Source organism: Dipodomys merriami, unplaced genomic scaffold, assembly GCF_024711535.1.
Source record: "Dipodomys merriami isolate MVZ:Mamm:240054 unplaced genomic scaffold, mDipMer1.0.p SCAF_1764, whole genome shotgun sequence".
NCBI lineage: Eukaryota > Metazoa > Chordata > Mammalia > Rodentia > Heteromyidae > Dipodomys > Dipodomys merriami.
The window spans coordinates 93,161-107,382 of NW_027203120.1; the positions used below are offsets into that span (position 1 = coordinate 93,161).

The window sequence follows — 14,222 nt, forward strand, 5'->3', positions numbered from 1 at the left end:
CCCTTATATCCTTACAACACCCTGTGGGCCTCAGACAGCTTTGACTGCTGGAAAAGTGAACGTGAGAATGGGTCATTGGGACAGGCCATGTCTCCCCTCCTCTCCTTGACTTGGAAGTACTGTGTCAAGCAGTTCTTGATACACTATGGGACTGGTCAGCTTCTCAGCCTCTCACTCCCTCAAACAGCTAGAGTCACTTCTGTACTTAAAGCTCCAGACACCTTGAGAAACTACCCTGGAAACCAGGAACTTGCACTCATCCTGTGAGTGCTGCTTCATTGCCAATTGAACTCTAAACACAGGGATCAGTGTTCCTGATACTGTTTCTGGGGAATGTGACTGAAATCCCTCTGATGGGACATGAGACAAGAACCTGTGGTTGTCTGAAGAAGTAGCATCTGGATCTAGTTTTCTTTCTCTTCAAACTGCTTTTTTGCTACTTGCATGCTTTTGAGAGATTGAAAACTATAAAACTGGGCCAGGGGGAAAAACAACATTGGCACTTGTCATCCTCCTCTTCAAAATAGCAGAAAAACCATGAATTTAATACTCCTCTTGAGTACCAGTCCTATATTGTTAAGATTAAATCCTTCTGGCCAAATTTATATTTCAAATACACTGAAAGAATAAAAAGGATTCTAAAGAAGAATAAGGGCTCAGGGTATAAAATGTATACTTCTTTATTTATACAAATAGGGTTTTAAAACAATCATATTTAAAAGAAATCTGCATTTTTACATTCACCGTCAGTGAGTTCCTGACAGAGAAGGCTGAGCATGATGATACATAGCAAGGTCCCACTGCAGGACAACAGTAGCTCAGGAAAGCACCATTTATTTGAGAAGCCGTAGGCGGGCTCTGGCATTCCTGTTGCACTGCTAGCAATGGGAAGTCTTAAACCTCTTCTTCCACAAGACTTCTTCAAATTCCCCCTGTTTATCAGCAGTGGCATCTTTGCATTGCTGGTACTTGGACACCGGGTTGTTGATGTTGCTCTCAGCCTCAGTGAACTCCGTCTCATCCATACCCTTGCCTGTATACCAGTGCAAGAATGCCTTGTGCTGCAACATGGCACTGAACTGCTCTGAGGTGTGCTTGAAGGGTTCCTGGATGGCCGTGTTGTTACCAATGAATGTGGCCAACATCGTGAGGCCATGTGGGGGGATGTCACACACAAGTGTCTTCACGTTGTTGGGGATCCATTCTGCAAAGTAGCTGCTTATTTGTTCTGCAAGTTGAGCATCTGCTCATCCACCTCCTTCATGGACATGCGGCCTCGGAAGATGGCAGCCGCTATCAGGTAGCAGCCATGGTGGGGATCACAGGTTACCATCGTGTTCTTGGTGTCAAACATCTGCTGGGTGAGCTTGGGCCCTGAAAGAGCATTGTACTGCTGGCTGGCATGGCTGGACAGGGTGCAAGGCCAGGCATGAAGAAGTTCAGGCAGGGGAAGGACACCATGTTCACAGCCAGCTTGCTCAGGTCTGCATTCAGCTGGGCAGGGAAGCACAGGCAGATGGTGACCTTGCTCATGGTAGCCAACACCAGGTGGTTCAGGTCTCCATAGGTGGGCATGGGCAGCTTCAGGGTGCAAAAGCAGATGTCATACAGGGCCTCGTTGTCAATGTAGAATGTTTCATCTGCATTTTCCACCAACTGGTGGACAGACAAGATGGTGTTGTAGGGTTAGGTGAGGATGATAGGGTTAGGTGGATAAAGGCTCAGCCCAGCACTGGGAACTAGTGTCTGGACGTTAGGGAGGAGGGGTGCCTGTTAGCCATCTCCTATGGACTATGATGACATATCAAATATGAAGTTGTCTGGTCTGAAACTCTGGCCAAATGGTTCCGATCTCACTGAGTCTAAGGTGCCAGTGTCCAACATCTTGGGCAAGGGCATGACACTGAAGGTGTTCATGATGCTGTCTGGGAACTCCTCTCGGATCTTATTGAGAATCAGGGTGCCCATGCCTGACCTGGTGCCACCTCCCAGGGAGTAGTGCAGCTAGAAACCCTGGAGACAGCCACACCTTTCTGCTCACCACTTCCAACACTGACTCCACCAGCGCGGCTCCCTCTGTGTAGTGGCCCTTGGCCCAGTTATTGCCTGCCCTGTTCTGGCCTATCAGACACAAAGACATGATGAGACACATACTCCAGGAATAATGACTGTGCTATATGCATTGTGAAGACTATAGGCTCCTCTGAGCAACTTTGGCTATTATTTTAGATACACTTTGGTGAAATAAAGGAAATGTTTTCTTTTTTTGGGTCCAGTCATGGGCCTGAACTCTGGGCCTGGGCGTTGTCCCTCAGCTCTTCAGCTCAAGGCTAGTGCTCTACCACTTAAGCCACAGCACCACTTCTGGCTTTTATTTCCTGCTTATATGGTGCTGAGGAATCGAACCCAGGGCCTCATGCATGCAAGGCAAGCACTGTACTGCTGAGCCACCTTCCTAGCCCTCAGGAAATGTTTTCAATGTGTCTGGGACCCTACAAATCACCCAGGTTCTAAAGAAAGTAAAGACAATGTGGAGGAAGATACATTTTAACCCAAACCACGTGCGTACTTCTAAAAATGAGCAGAGCCTGGGGATGGGAAGGGGTCTCAGTGGTAGAGTGCTTGCCTCACATGCACAATGCCGTGGGATCGATTCCTCAACACCACATAAACAGAAAAAGCCAGAAGAGATGCTGTGGTTCAAGCGGTAGAGTGCTTGCCTTGAGCTGAAGAGCTGAGGTACAGTGCTCAGGCCCAGAGTTCAAGCCCCACGACCGACCAAAAAAAAATGAACAGAGCCTGCCTCAATACTGGAAAAGTACTTACTTTCACAGGAGGAACAGGAGAACAGAATGGTAAGAGGGAAGCTAAGCTGCAGGCACTTGTCTGCACCTTGCTCATACATAGCTGTGCTTTGATTTCTGGTGTCCTGAAGTGGTTCCCTGTTATTGCCAGGTATTTGAAATGGCCAGCAGCGCTGAAACCTTGTTGGAGGCATTCCCTGCTCGCTGTTCATTCCCTTCAGAGGCTGTTTGCAGACTGGCATTTATCTGTGCTGATTGAGTGGCCAGGGACATGACTCCCATGGACTGAAATAGGTAGGTTAGGTGAGGATGATATCTAGATGGATAAAGGCTCAGCTCAGCTCTGGGAACTGGAGTGCCTGGATGTTAGGAAGGAGGGGTGCCTATTAGCCATCTTCCATGGACCATGCTGACCTACTAAATATGAAGTGTCTGGTCTGAAACTCTATGGTTCCAATCTTACTGAGTCTAAGGTGCCAGGCTCTACGTCCACCATGATGGCCCGAGGAACATATTTGTTGCCTGTGGGAACAAGAGTTGACTTAGGCCTATACTTGACAAGGAACTTAGGGGCAGAGCTTATGATTCTAAGTGGCTCTCAGCATTCATTACAGAAATTACAGCATTTCAGACATGGAAACAGAAAAGATATCTTGAGAATGAATCACCATGCAAGAGGCTTCAGCAACTTTAAGGACGTTTGCAGTTGTCTATTTCCATGCATTTCATTCCTTTGCTTTGGGCATGGTGGCTGAAATCTCAGCTACTCAGGAGGCAAAGATGAGCATCAGGCTTTGAGTCTAATGGGGCAAAAGAAAGATGACAACACCTTTTCTTGTTGTTGTTGTTCATGGTGGGGCTTGAACTCTGAGCCTGGGCTGAGTCCCTCAGCTCTTCAGCTCAAGGCTAGCACTCTATCACTTGAGCCACAGTCCCACTTTCAGTTTTCTGAGTTGTTTATTGTAGATAAGGTCTCAGGGGCTTTCCTGCCCAGGCTGAATTTGAACCATGATTCTCATTTCTCAGCCTCCTGAGTAGCTAGGATTACTGGTGTGAGTCATCATTGCCTATCAGCAAGAACCTTTCTCTTTTTTTGTTAATTTTATTTTTATTGTAAAGGTGCTGTATAGAGGAGTTACAGTTACATGAGTAAGGAAATGAGAACATTTATTGTTGAACATTGTTACCCACTCCTTTGTTGTTCTCCCTTTCCTTCCCCAATTAAAAGTAGCTAGGTGCAGAGCACCATTGGCTCATGCCTATAATCTTAGCAACTGTGGATTTGGAGATCAAAGGATCGCTGTTCAAAGCCAGCCTCGGCAGGAAAGTCTGTGAGACTCTTATCTCCAATAAACTAATAGAAAACCAGAAATGGCACTGTGGCTTAAGTGGTATGGCTGCTTGTCTTGAACAGAAGAGTTGGGGCACAGTGCATAGGCCCAGAGTTTAAGCGCCACTGCTGACAAAAAAACAAACAAAACAAAAGAGCCAGGTGTGGCTCTTCAGCAAGTAAATGTAGAGGAATTCAAGTATAATGCTTTCCTGGGGAAAATACATAAAATACATATTTCTTGTGTTATAATGTTTCAATAATTGTTATCAAATAGCACATTTCCCTGTATTCAAATACTCAGAGCAACCTTGGGCAATTACTTGCAATTTGCCATTTAACCTGATTTTTCAAAAGGGATATCAGTTAAAATAATATAAACATGAGTTTGAGATTGCCCCCTTCCTAAACAATCACATGAAGAAAACTGGCCATCCTTCCTGATATGCAGGATCTAATAAAGACACAACATAAAATACTGCTCATAGGAGTGACACAATCCCACACAACTCTCAACCAAGGAACCACAAGATTAAAGTCTTATATCTTACTTAAGCAATATCAACACAAAATACCAAGGTGAGGACATCCCCAAATGTAGATCCATAAAACTCAAATACATTAAATAGCTCTGTCCTTTTGTTTGCACTTTTTCATTGGTTTATTACACAGGAAAACCAATTATCTACGATTCTGTTTGTATACAATAATGTAGAATGGAAACTCTTTATATAAAATTAAATGAATTTCACATTGACATTTACAAAAACTGAAAATCTACTCTGTAGACTTCAGTAAGGTTGTTTGTATTAGGAAAGACAATATGAATCATTTAAAAGCAGTGTTTACACATTATTATTGGGTTTTTCTACATCACAACAATGTTTTTTACTTTAAAAACCTTAAAAAGAATTTATTGTTGGCTAAGTATTCATATTCAAAATGCTGAAGTCCAGAAGTGTTATAGATTTCAGGGTGAGACACTTTATTTATGCTTTGTGATTTGGACTATTCACATATATATTAGTGACTGAACATCCCTCTTTAAAATTTTAAAATTTTCAATTTCAAAAATTTTCTTTTTAGAAATTTAATCTGTATTTTAAAGAGGGCAATGCAACTGGGCTCTGGTTGCTGAAGGGTGAAATTCTAGCTACTCAAAAGTCTGAGATCTTAGGATCGCAGATTGAAGCCAGCTGGGGCAGGAAATTCTGGGAGACTCTTATCTCCAAGAAACTACCTGAAATAGTTGGTGCCATGCCACCTCCTATGCCACCTCTGCATGAGATCGTGTTAGACAAAGAGCTTTAAGGAAGCATGCCTGCAGGAAGAGGGTGTTGGTTCAAGGCATCCCATACACTTGGCTGCACCTTTATAGCCTCTACCTTTATTCTTACTATATTCTTCTTGGCTGTACATTCGTTGCTTTTATTCTCATTTTGGCTATTTTTCTATTGATCCGTGAACAGAGCATGTTGTTTCTTTCCAGTCCAATGGAGATGACTTCTCTAAATAATAAAGACTAGGACCAAAGATTAAATGTGGGCGATGCCCCAATCAATCTATCATCTGATGTGACGCTGCCTCCAAAAACTCCTACAACTTCACAAGCGGTTTTGCAGCTCACGCATAGTAAACATAAAAACTTAAAATTTCCAAATATGTTACAACAAGCAGAATTAATGAATTAAACTAAGCTAGAAGGAGTTATCCCAGAAGCCCAGAGAGTTCTAAAAAAAGGAACCCCTGATAATAAAAGGAAAAGAAAGATTGAAGAGATGAAGGACAATGCCTATGCCCAGAGTTGAAACCCCATGACAAGAAAAAAAAATCCAGGTGTGGCTAGTCAGCAAGTACAGGTAGGGGGAATTCAGTAAAAGGCTTTCCTGAGGAATTCACAAGTGTATACTCAAAAATTAAAACAAAATATATGGTGGAGTGGCTCAGGTGGATACAGCACTTGACTTACAAGATGGAGGCCCCAAATTCGAACTACAATACCACCCTAAGAAAGGCAGGAACTCCTTCCTTGTCATTAGTATTCCTAGGGACCTATTCTGCCACGGTATTGGAAGCCAGTTGGGAGACACTCACTAGCTGCCTCATTGTAATACACCTCGATTCTCTGCAGCTGTAAGCTGCTGTCTACATAGTAGTTTCCAGTGCAGTCAATGTTGTGCTCATTGCTTAGCATTTCCCAAAACTGAGATGGAAATAGAAGTGTATTATGGCCTAGAATGTTAACTGTCCAAACAATGGATTTTAAAATAACTATAAGAAACCCAAGTCCTGTTGACACAACTATTTTTGTAAAAAAATTAGATTTTTTAAATTAAAAAAGCACAAAAATTGATAGTATTTTAGCTTTGTTAATCTCTTTGCTATCTTGCTGAATAGAAGACATCTGGGTTCTCCTATGAGTATTCTATCTTATGGGATACCATATTCTGTTTGGATTCTATGACCAGAACCTGGTCTTATATGGACATTAAGTTGCCAAAGCAGTAACTTGAAGACTCAGCTAGAAGGGTCTCCAGAACCCCAAGGGTCCTCAGAGCATACACTGATTTAGACAACCACTGATTTAGAAAACACCCAACTTAAGGGAACTGAGTTAGGGCATGAAAACTCAGAGAAATTTGCATTAAGGTGGACGAACTGTTCTCAATTATCTGATACTCATCAGTTGACAAAAAGGGAATCCTCTGTATCTGTCAGCTCAAAGACACTGCACTCCTTTCATTCAAATCAGACCAAAAATGCATTAGTCTATTCCCAGGAAACTAAGTACAATGACTTGAGTCTCAGGTAAGACAAAGACATGCAAGCCTTGCTTAAAAAACCACACCCACCTGGGCCACACAAATTAGGGAAATTGGGGAAACTATCTGGGGGACTTGATTTCCAGGAGGTTAGGGACTACTATGGAGCCCCACCTACCTCAGCCTAGACATGACCACCACCACCTGCACCCTCCAACCCCATCCTCTTCCTCCTCATCCCCCTAAATTTGAGACTAGGATCCTAGGCCAGTGTCATGCTCCCCTTTGCGCCAATCTGGTTGCCACAGTGGCTTGCCGGTATGTACATGATCTCCCTCACGGTGTAGGGCTGCAGAGCAGTTGGATGCGTGTCCTCAGCAGTGGTGTACACAGAGGCAAACAGGTAGGGCTGGGGAGCAGGAATCTGACACAGCCAACTCAGATCCCCATTTAAACCTCTGGTTGTTACAGGGGCAGAGGAGATGGGGTGGACTTGATAGGCAGAGCCAGTAGGTGCTCCAGCTCATTCTCCCTACTGCTGGGTAATCAGAGATAGCTACCTGTTATCACTTAGCCCTGGCATCCAGCTGTCAGCCTCAAGTCAATTAGCACAGCTGCCACTCTATTTGGAACCTCTTGTCACACTGCCATCCACGTCCCACCCTGACTCACAAGAGAGGCTGAACCCTGGAATCCAGGAAGCAAGAGGAGGGGCTTCCTTTACACAAGGTACTTGTGCCAGAAGCCAAGAACAAGCCTACCTTCTATTTTTGATAGGAGGGCCTAGAACTGAAGGGGCACGTTCAGCTGTGATCCCAAGAACAAGCACAAACTGTTGGATTCCATGACTGATTTCCATTCTGGGAAGAGTCAGGGGCTTAGGGCCTTGCCTTCATACTCAGGTTTTCTTTTCTTTTCTCTTAAAAGCAGCTTGCTTTATTACTTAAGCCATAGGTCTACTACAGTCTACTTTTTGTTTCATTTGGCTTTTGCTCCAAGCATGAGAACTCAGCTCCTGCTCTGTGTGTGTGTGTGTGTGTGTGTGTGTGTGTGTGTGTGTGTGTGTGTGTGTGTGTGTGTGTGTGTGTGTGTGTGTGTGTGTGTGTGTGTGTGTGTGTGTGTGTGTGTGTGTGTGTGTGTGTGTGTGTGTGTGTGTGTGTGTGCCGGAGTTAGGCACGTTGGTGTTAGGGCTTGAAATTAAGGCCTGGTGACTCTTTTTGAGATTTTTACTATTATTGAGATTAGGTGATTACCTAAATTTCTCTTATTTCAGAATATTGTGGAATAGTGATATTTAGTTGAAGTCACAAACATATTTTAACCTTCACAATGCAAATTGTCATTATTATGGTTGTTAAAGTTTGTGAATTCTATAAGCTTTGACAATACAATTCTATAAGCTTTGACAATACAATTATTTCTCCCAGGTGATATATACATTTCTTTCCTTTTGCTTATTGTAAGACGTTCTGTCTTTCACTCTCATTCCTCTCCTCTCTTTCTGAGGTTTTATTGATTTACTTAGTTAACTGAAGGGTAGGTGGCTCTACTACTTGAGCCACAGCTAAACTTCTGCCTTCTTTAAGTGATTAATATGAGGCAAGAATTCCATGGGTAGTCCAGGGCAGTACAGAAAGGCTTGAAATCTGATGATCAGAGTTCAAAGTCAGCCTGGGCAGAAAAGTCAATGGGACTCTTATCTCCAGTCAACCTAATAGGTGGAAGATAGTAGAGCTGTAGCCTTGAGCAAAACACTTCAATTTTAAGTCCCTCAACTGAACACACTGAAGCAAGTTTCATGGACTTTCCTGTCCAGTATGGCTTTGAACCATGACCTACAGATTTCCGTTTCCTTAGCATTCAGAATTATAAGTGTGAGTCAACATTTACAAATCTTTAATTACCTCTTCTTTCACCTTTTCAGTTATTTATTCTTTCTTTCTTTCCTTTTGACATTTGTTATTAGGCGCTAGCTCTTATGCTGTTTTTTTGTTTCCCTTGAAACTACCATGCCCTACAACTTTGACCACAGGTAAACTACAGGCTGTTTTTCTTTTTTGCAGCTCTTTTTCTAGGGCTTAAACTCAGGTCACAGTGACTGAGGTTCTATTTTTTTTAATTGAGTGGTGGTTCTTAGGTCTTGAAATTAAGTCAAGATGACTTTCCTTGAGGTTTATTTATTTTTACCTTAATAGTAGCTGGTTTCACTACTTGAGCCACAGCTCAACTTTTGCATTTTTTGTGGTTAATAGGAGATTAGAATATCAATAGAAAGTCAAGAGCATTACAGAAAGGACTGAAATCTGAGAATCATGGTTCAATGCCAGTCTTGGGCAAGAAAGTCAATGAGACAATTATCTCTAACAACCACCAAGAGGTTAGAAGAAGTAGACCTGTAGCCATGAGCAAAACATAGCAAGTTCAAGCCCCCATACTGAACACAGTAAAATATGTCTCCTGTACTTTCCTGCCTGGGCTGGCTTTGAACCACAGTCCTCAGTTTTCAGTAATCTGAGCAGGTAGACTTACAGTTTTGATTTAGAAAGCCTTAATAGCTCCTTTTCCACCTTTTCATTTATTTGATTGTCCCTTCCCCCTTTTTCAAAGTTTATGTCCTTTATTATTAGGGCCTACTCATTTATGCTCAGTATTTAATTAATTAATTTATTGATATTGTCAGTTGGGGGCTTGAACTCAATGCCTAGGAACTGTCTGTCAGGGACACAGCAGGTACACTACTATTTTCAGACACAGTGCCACTTCTACTTAGTTGGAAAAAAAACAGTCACCAGGGGACTTTTTAGCCGAGGCTGGCTTCCAAATGTGATTCTCAGATCTAAGCTTCCTGAGTAGCAAGGATTACAGGCATGAGCCAGAGGCACCTGGCTTGTTTTTTTAGATCAAAACTAGCAGGCTCTACATTTAGGCCACACTACTTCACTGTCCATGAGATTTTTGGCCTTTTGTTTTTTGCTCAAAGCTAGCAGGAACAAAAACTCAACTCCTGAGGGTTCTTTTGGGGGGGGAGGGGAGGCTTGAATTCAAGGCCTAGTGACTATGAGGGTTGTTTTGTTTTATTTTGGGTATTTTGTTTTTCATTTCAAAGCTAGCAGGCTCTACTACTTGAGCCTCAGCTCAACTTCTGCCTCTATTTTTCTTTTAGTGGTTAATAGTAGATAAGAGTCCCATGGGAACCAAGGCACTACACAGTATCCTAAAATCTAAGGATTACAGTTTAAAGCCAGCCTGGGCTAGAAAGTCCATCAGACTCATCTCCAATTAACCAGATGAGACAGGAAGTAGTATTTTTAAACTTGAGTAAAAACCCTCAAGTTCAAGCCCATGTCTAGCACACTCAAAAAGAAGTTAGTTGGACTTTCCTGCCCAGGCTGGATTCGAACTGTAATCTTTACATTTCAGCTTGGATTAAAGATATGAGTCTATATTATAAAAAACTAATTGGCTCTTTTCTTCTTCACATACATTTATTTATTTGTTGGTTCTCTCTCTTGTTTTTAGGGCCTCACCAATCTTGCTGAAGGATAGAATGCTCTAAAAGTTTAGTAACAGTTGCAATTTGGTTCATTTTTTGGTTTTGGTGATTAGTAGGAGGGAAGTATAGACACTCCCACAAGGTCCTGAATTATACTGATTGCGGTTCATTGTCAGAGGACAAGGAAAGTTCATGAAATTCTTATCTCAAATTAACCTCCAAAAGATTGGAAATGGTCAAGCAAAAACTTGTAGATCATATCCCAGAAAGGAACACACACACACTCATACACACACACACACACACACACACACACACACACACACACACACACACACACACAATGGGCTTTTTACACACACATACACACACACACACACACACACACACACAATGGGCTTTCCTGTCCTGGCTGGCTTGGAATAGTAATGCTCGATTTCAGTGTTTTGAGTAGCTAGAATTTCAAGTGTGAGCCACCAGTTTCTTGTTAATTTTTATCATTTCTAAGACTCTTTGTGCTCTCTTGTACTTTTTTAAAAATTTATTTTGTGGTTGTCTTAGTGCTAGATCTGTTTTTCACTTACCTTTTTATAAAACTTTTTTTTCTTAGCTTTATCTTAGCTTTTTTTAGGCTCAAGGTTGCTGCTCTACCACTTCAGCCACAGTTCCACTTCTTTTTGCTGATTAGTTGGGAATAGGAGGCTCATTGACTTTCCTACCCAGGCTGGCTGTGAACCACAGTCCTCAGATTTGAGGATACTGTGTAGTGCCCTTGAATTCCTGTGGGACACTTCTGTCCTATTTACCACCAAAAGATAAAGAGAGTGGGGCAGAAGTTGATCTGTGGTTCAAATAAGAAAGCCTGCTAGCTTTGAATTTAAAAAAATACTTGGAAGTCTAATTCTGGTACTAATTGTACACTATTTAAACAAAACAAAACAAAACAAAAAACAAAAACAACTTATGCGCAGTGACCAGGTAATTAGGATTCCTAACTGATAATCTGAACTCATTTCCCAAAGCCTTTTTAAGATATATATGGTCATTTGTGTCAGCTGAGGAGAGATTAAAGAACAAGGCTTTACAGGCCAGTTACTCAGGACTTGGAAATCAGGATCCATTGGCAAAGCTTTTCAGAAAATGACTAAAAACTCACTCTTCACAATTCCAAATTGTTCTTCCTTCTGTGCAAGGGAAAGAGGGATGAGAAGGAAGAAATATGGGAACTAAGAAACCTCAAACAAGGTAAGTTATGTTAACTTTATTAGATAAAGTAAAACATAGGTGTACGGTGTGCATTCCAGAAAAGGACATGTCACCTCTGTGTGGATCCCAGTTAATTTAGTTAATCGATGGTAAGAAGTAAAACCCACTATTGTATTTATAGAAAGGAGGTACATGGCAGGCAAGTCAGTTCACTAACTTCAAGGATTTTGAACATAAAGGAGTGAAAGTGTTTGATTCTGTTTGGGCAACAGGAAGGAACAGAGCTGAGGAGGACTGAGATGTGCAGACATTCCCCAAGAAAGATCTCACTGACATCAATTCTTCAGATGCATGCTGGTTGCCAGTGGCTTATGCCTGTAATACTACTCAGAAGGCTTAGATCTGAGGATTGTGGTTTGAAGCCATCTGGGATAAGAAAGTTTGTAAGTCTTTTATGTTTTACAACTCAAGAATATTCATATTTGTTGCTAATTGCAACCCAAGGCAGTGCAATAGGATACCAAGCTGAAGAAAATTAGAAAATACCAGACAGGTATAGAGAAAAAGAAAAAAAAATCAATGAGGACCTTGGGTACCAAGGCTTACTGGCACCTGGGCCCCAGGTCACACAAGCAATCATATTTATTTGAATTCATGCTGGGAATGTTACCATGGATACATGCAAAAATGAAGCTTCTATATTGCAATCAGAGCCACCACAGTGAGTGAGAAACACTGGTTCCCTTTTTGTTTTGAGAAAGGAGAATGCAACCCAGAGAAAATCCAGACATTTGGTCTATTTTATCTAGCTTCCTAGGTTAAGTTGTCAATTCTTTTACCTCCCAGGCTTCAAGGCCTTTAAAGCACTATGGAAGGGGGCAATAGTTTAACCCTCTCCAGAGCTGTGCTTTTTTGTAAAATTGTGAAAATACCATACAGAGGAGTACAATTACATTGGCAAGATAGTGAGTACATTTCTTATCAAGCATTCTTACCTCCTCCTTTGTTTCCCCTTACCATCCCTTCCCCTCTCAACCCCCCTTCTCTCCCTCCATCCCCCACCGAAGTTGTAAAGTTCGTTTTTCAACATAACATCTTATACATTTCATTGTTGTAATGGGGTCACCTGTAACCCTATTTATATATTTATTTATTGATTGATTTTTTTATTGTGAAAATACCATACAGAGGAGTTACAATTGCATGGGCAAGATAATGAGTACATTTCTTATTAAGCATTGTTGCCTCCTCCTTTGTTTTCCCTTCCTATCCCTTTCCATCTCCCATCCCTCCCCCCATCCCTCCCCACACCCCTCCCTCCCGCTCTTCCTACCCCCCCCAAGTTGTAAAGTTCGCTTTTCGACATAATGTGTTGTACATCTCATTGTTGCAATGGGTCCACCAGTATCCCTATTTAAACAATTTGTTTTTCTTCCCTTCCTTTCCACAAATTATACCAACATCAAATACAGTGAAAGCAGGGCTAATACCATGGGGGAGGTACATATAAAGCAACAAAGAAATCATTTTATAAGTATGTTGGAAACAATCTCAAGAAAGAAAAAAACTTTGAATCCTTATCTTGGGGTTCATTTCACCTAACATCAACTTGTCTGACAGTTTCTGTTTGTCTCAGACATATACTAGTTATTTCAAATAACTTTGGGCCTGGCTTACTTCACAGAGCTGTGTTTTAACCTTTGCATGGTCAGCTCTCAGCTTTCTGAGTACTATTGAGGTGGTGTTCCAACCTCTCAAACCTTTTCCAGGTTCAACAGCTCAGCTCGAGTCTCCTACACCTATTAATATTAATAGTATAGATTACAAACAGTAAAAAGATAAAAATAACATTATACATTTAAACAGAAATAACTGACTGCATTCATTTATCCAGGACAAAAAATTTAGCACTGCTGTTTAAGTCACTAATAACACTTTTTTAAGATATACTTTCATGGATTTCATAAAACTTCCTATATACTCCTTAGAGTGTCTTTTTACCTCCCATTTTTATTTATTGCATTTGCATAGTAGTATATCATCCTTAAAATCATATCACCTCATAATTAAAGTTTATCTTGTAAGTAAATACTTATGAGACTCCAATAAAATATCAAAAAAGCTGAAAGTGGATCTGTGGCTTAAGAGCTATAGTACAAGCCTTGAGCAAAAGAGGCTCAGGGGCACTGTCCAGGCCCAAAGTTGAATCCCTAGTGTCCACACATATACCCCCCACCCCCACCCCAGACCCCACACACAATCAGATGATAATGTCTATGAAGTTCTTCCTTAGGATGATCTTGGTGATGTCAGCAACTGTATGAAGTTTCTATCTCTCTTCCATGCATTTGTGGTAGTAGACAGCAGAGTCACTGTAGTATAACATGTGTCTAAGATGGCATTAGCAAAGGCTATCATGTAACATATGCAACATAATGTCCAGCTCTCTTGATGGTAGATCTGCACATCTTGAGACTTGATGTGACCCATGTACTCCTAAACTCGCTTTCCCATCCTCTGTGCCACCTGCTGCAATGATTCACTATCCACACCAAATAGGCTTTCATAACCTTTCCCTAATTATCTGAATACTGGATGCCAGAGATGTCATGGAGACACTCTGTGGC

General features: G+C 41.6%; 1 pseudogene; it reads right to left on the reverse strand.

Annotated features, from left to right (window-relative positions):
• Positions 1-878: 878 nt before the first annotated feature.
• Positions 879-7,305, reverse strand: LOC138829790 (tubulin beta-2A chain-like; annotated as a pseudogene).
• Between the last annotated feature and the right edge of the window lie 6,917 nt (positions 7,306-14,222).